Below are 6,000 nucleotides of genomic sequence, written 5' to 3' on the forward strand. Positions count from 1 at the left end.
TGAAATAAAAGTAATAGAACACATAGCAGATAACAACATCATGATAAAATATATTACTGCTTTCATTAATAATAATCTTTTTGATACATGAAAATTTGCCTTTATAAGGCATACAATACATGAAAGGAATAAAATCTGACAGCGTAATGACTCCATGAGTAGTGTAATCACTTAATCATGTAGTCGGTAGTACATAGAGCAGTACATAAAGAAAACCCATAACGGTAGTGGTAGTGGATGAAGTTGATCCTAGTCACGGTGAGAAGGGTCTGGTTGTGTAATCAAATGCCAAAATTTTGTGCCACAATGTCATCCATCTCACTCATTTCCCTAATGACCTCGTCCCTCTCATGCTCAACTCGCATTGCTTGAGCTTCTACCGCTAAAAGTTGCTGTCAGAGGGTGGCAACCTCCTTTTCTAAGGAGCGCGTCCATTCGGCGGAGTCCTCTGGTGCAGTGGGGTGATCTTATAACATCTCTGAGAGGTGAGGCTCGCTGGGGACCTCCTCAATGGCTCCTGCTTCTTCCATCTCCCCGTCTAATTTCTCATACTCGTAGTCGGTCTCCACATACTCCTCAGGTCCTATACCTGGACCTGCCCCTTGCACCATGCCAGGTTCTCCTTTGATCAGCCCGTTGGCCACTAGGGCCTGATAGTAAAGGACACCCTGCTGAAATTCTTCCATGATGACTGCACGAGAAACAGAGGGGTGAGAAATGTGTAATGGGAGTGTATGTAAATAGCATTCCAAATACTCCTATAGCATTTTAATTGTTTATGTTTGAGTTCCTTAAAGATTTTTGGACACAAGGTTGGTAAGTTTCTAGATTTATTGCCCACCATGATCACTCCAAAACACATGTTGGCCATATTTTGAATAAATATAGTTGATCAGGCTCAATTTATCCCTAATACAACTACATACTGTTTGGGTTTAATCACACGGTTTAGTTTCCTCCAGAGACATTTAGTTTTATAGTATTAGTGCACACCTAGGTATGTATGTTAATTATCTTATTCAAAGTATTTTAGTCCCATTGGATTTATAGTTGCATATCTTGCATGATTAGATATGCTAGTTCACTATAAACAATGCTCTGATATCAATCAGTCACACCCCCGAACCAGACAGTGGAAACGTCCGGAGGCTTGGGTGACTTCATTTTTGTAGTATCATCACAGTCTATATAATTGAAACCAGACACCATCATCATCATCATCACACATGTAATATTACAAATGTCATTGTTTACATCAAGTATTGTATTTTAATATTACATGCCAAAATATCCAAATATAGTACTAACAAAACACAACAAAATATCCAGGTATTCTTACTGACCAAACTGCTCAACGATTCCCTGAGAATACAAGTTAATTTGAAAAGGTCAACATATATAATGTTGGTGAGTTCATAAGCATGTTTGAGTAAAATGTTTTGTATTGCTTTGTAAACACCAGAAAATCCGATATTTTCTGAAAAATAGTTTGAAATGTTTGTGTCAGATCTCGTATTAATGCATGTGTGTTAATGTTTGTGAGTGTATGAAGTGAATAATTCCAGACAACCCGATGTTGTCTGTTTATAAAAGGACGTTGTGATTTCATTAACCTAAAATTGAATACAAATGAGTGTGTGTTCACGTATTATCGACAGATGTTGTATTCTGTAAATTTTATAATGGTGTTAATCCCTCTAAGTGAGTCGTTATAACCATACTTAATAATGACAATTTCGATTGTCATGACGTTTTTGGGACGCCGACGGGTTTACGGTGAGGTTTGTCACCCTAGACTGGCCTAGTCTAACTGTAGCGAATAGCTCAGGTGTGGGGTGTCACTCCCGTATAGATCTATACACAAAATCTCGCTCTCCTGACTCTGGTTATAACTACATGCTATGATTGCTCACTCTATAGGTGCCAAACGAAATGTCTCACAAAATCCTTAACCAAATTTACGCGAATATGAAGTTGCACAGAGTATATTGTTTTCGTGTAAGTATTTAGTTTTCAAAGCCCAACATGTATGTTTGTGAATGTGTGAAATTATCAAGCATGTAGATGGACCACGAAAGCCCAATAAACATGTAAGGTGTATTCCAGGCCCAATTAAACATGTAAAAGGACAACTAAGGCCCATTAAACATGTAAATTAAATTCCAGGCCTAATAAGCATGCAAGGTGTATTCCAGGCCCAATAAACATGTAAAAGGACAACTAAGACCCACTTAACATGTAAATTATATTCCAGACCCAATAAACATGTAAAAGGGACAACTAAGGCCGACTAAACATGTAAGTTATATTCCAGGCCCAATAGACATGTAAAAGGATAACTAAGACCCATTAAATATGTAAATTATATTCCAGGCCCAATAAACATGTAAATGGACAACTAAGGCCCCTTAAACATGTAAATTATATTCCAGGCCCAGTAAGCATGAGAGTGACGTAATAGATCCGTTTGTTGTTACGTTGGCTGTTAAGTTTAATGGCTTACCAATGACATAAAACACCCATTGTTATTAAAAGGACAGTTTTGGTCCTTAAAACCGAAAATTTACAATTAAGGCACCTTTGGGTAAAAATGACGCTTTAGGTCCTTTAAGGCCAAAAGTTTGTATTTAAGGCTAGTTTTAAGTAAAAATAACATTTTTAACCCACTTTTGTCGAAAATATCATTTTTGGCTTAAGTTTATGAAAATGTGCATTCTCGTCCCCATTTATAAATAAATTTATCTTTTTGGCCCAAGTTTTAATAAATTTACATTTTCAACCCTTTTTGTTGAAAATTTACATTATTGAAAATTTACATTTTTGGCCTAAAAGTCGTGAAAGCCCAAATGAGGCCCATTTGTGTTAATTTACACTTTTAGCCCTTTTAAAATCACAACTACCATAAAGATTCATGTTTATCAAAACTAAATCCTTTTTTGGTCCCTTAAAACCGTGATATATATATATATATATATATATATATATATATATATATATATATATATATATATATATATATATATATATAACCATACTTTGATTTTCTTTGTCACTTTTGGCCCTCTCTTGTAATTTTCTTAGTTTTAAACAACTTTGAAGTGTTTTACCTTTTCTTTCTGTAATAAGTTGTAATAGGTGTTGTGTTTTACAAATATCCTCATATTTAGCATATTTTCAAGTTTATGAAGTTTATAACAAAATCACACTTATATCATGAAAAACACACAAAATCATGCATATACACATAGATATACACAGAACAACTTGTATTCTCCCCTAAAGCATAGTAAAAACCTAAAAATAGGGGGTATGAACTCACATTGGTTTGAAGATTTCGGTTTTTGATGAAGAATGAGAAAGGATTTCGGCCCAGGAAGCTTCTTGAGTGGAGTTTTCAAACTTAAGATGGATCTAAGGTCATGGATCACGAAATGATGTGTTAAGGAGTGAAGTTTATCACAAAATGAAGTAAATCATCATAATTAGAGAGTAGCTTACCAAAATGATGAACCTTGATGATGTATTCTTGAGCACACACAAAAGCATACACAAATTTTTTTGGAAGAAATGGATGGATTTTTGCTTGGAGTTCTTGGAGGAATGTAGTGAGTAGATATGAAAATGAAGGTGGTGGTGGGAAGAATCTTGGTCGAGAGTTTAAGAAGAAGAATAAGGAGAGAGAGAGAGAGAGAGAGAGAGAGAGAAATGGTTATTACATGAGGGTGATAAGTTAGATGCACGGAGATTGGAGAGGTAATTACATTATTGTTTGTTGGTCATTAGTGAGGTGGCCAGGTTTAGTTGAAATGAGTTTTTTTATATGGGACGAGAATGAGAGGGAAAGAAAAGAGAAGGAAAAGTTTGGGCCTTTTCTTGATTATGCTCAAAATTATGAGGTCTAAATTGAAGGTTTTCGGCCCATTGGGCCCATATGAGTGTTTACGGCCCATTAAGGCCCATGAGAAGAGGATCCTTGGTCCATTCTGAGTTTGAACCAGGATAAAATAGGGTTTCAAATCCATAGTTGAGTAGATGAGATGTATTGAATTAGGTTGTGAACTTCACTCATGAGTTTTGATTTAAATGGTTGATTTTGAATGAGCATAGTACATGACATCAACTTAGATTACAAGTAATACAAGAGTTGATTCTACATGACGACATAGTTTCCTATCTAAAAATGCTAGTTGTGATAGACGGTCGGTGTCAGGTGGTAGATGGTTGGAGTAGGGGTGTTCCAACAGTCACATCGGTAGTGAGTGGTGAAGTGTGTTTTGCCAACGGTGGGTGGTAGCTCTGCTGCCTGGTTCGTTTGGCGTCCCGCGGTTCACGGTGAGAAGGAAGGGGAGGCCTGTTCATTCCCGAATCATCCTTCAGCTCCATAAAGAAGGCCGATTCTCTGTATAAAGCATGTACAAAGAAGTTGGATCTCTGTATGTTATTTCCAAATCAAAAGTGAAACAAATAGGTCCTAGAGTTGGGTTTTATCACACAGGTTTCAGTATGGCTTCCATTTTTCCTTATACCCGTCTCTACTCGTTGAGTTAGGTGATGACTCAATGAGTTTTCCTTCTAAATGAACATCGACTGAATCCTCATCCGACTCGCCAAGTTGTATGAACAACTCGTCGAGTTCATCTTCATCCTTAGAAGATTGCCTTGGACTCGCCGAGTCCGTTCATGCACTTGCCGAGTCCCATGAACTTCCAGAACAAAGGCTTAGTCTAGATCGTTGGGTCACTCCCCGGGACCCTCCCTAAAACCTTTCCTTACTCACTGGGTCCTTTGACCCTCAACTGATATGGGACAGAAACCTTGGACTCGCCGAGTCCAAGATTGGACTCGCCGAGTTAGGCACATCCACTCACTAAATCTTCGATTTGTGATGTACAACCCTTGATCAAAAGATAGATCTATGCTTCTACAATTGATCTAGCACGTAAAGTTACAACCTTTACGTGCTTGCATGGGACTTTGAGCTCAAAAGGGCCTAAAACAAGCTCTTACAATGCATGGGGCCTTCATTGAGTGCAAAAGTCACTCCTTTCTGCCTTGTAACCCCTCTAAGGAACCAAATCCGAAACATCAACCCCAAACCATGCTTGCAATCATGGTTGGTGACCAAAATGGCTTAGAAAAAGCCGTAAAACTCCACAAAATGGGATCTATCAAAAGAGCAAACAAGGTATAGACTTTATACCTTTTGTAGACTGCAAAAGATGCTCAAAGTCGGATCCTTCTAGCCTCCTCTTGATCCTTCAATCTTTTCCTTCCTTCCTTGGATCAAAAAAGCACCAAAATCACTCCAAATGCCTTAGATTGCTTCAATAACAGCTAGGGTTTGCTATGGGGGTCTTCTGGGAGCAAATGGGACGAAGGAGGCCGAGTTAAGGTGTTTAAATAGGGTGCAAACCCTCGGATTAGGGTTTTTGTCCAGACAGGGCCTACTCGCCAAGTCCGGGACCTGACTCGTCGAGTCCACAGCTTAAACTCCGCATCTTATCCCGCTTCTACTCGGCGAGTTGGTCCTTCAACTCGCCGAGTCCAAGGCCAAAATGCAAAATATTTAAAAAAGGGAAAATGTACCAAGAACCAGGTGCTACAGACTGAATGATTGAACAAATCAAATCTGTCCTGGCTTGGCCAAGCACTCACATGTGTCATCACTAAATCATCGAGGGGCCCACAGATATCGCTTTTATCCCGATGGTAAAAGGAATGGATAAACTTCGACTCATATGGCTTGTTCTACTACTTGTTGAATCATACACAATGTAACAACTCAAATTTTTCAAACAAAATTTTCATTTTTAAAAACATATTGTTTCCATTTTAAACAAAGCATAAATAGTTTAATTATTCTGTCAAATACAATTATTCAAAATCCCAAGATCATAAAGACAATCTTCAGTGTGTATCGATCATGCCGGCGCCTTCCCACGGTCCTCGCTAGTACCTGAAATACATGCACAACAACTGTAAGCATAAATGCTTAGTGAG

The sequence above is a fragment of the Lactuca sativa genome, chromosome 6 (genome assembly GCF_002870075.4).
Source record: "Lactuca sativa cultivar Salinas chromosome 6, Lsat_Salinas_v11, whole genome shotgun sequence".
NCBI classification, from domain to species: Eukaryota; Viridiplantae; Streptophyta; class Magnoliopsida; order Asterales; family Asteraceae; genus Lactuca; species Lactuca sativa.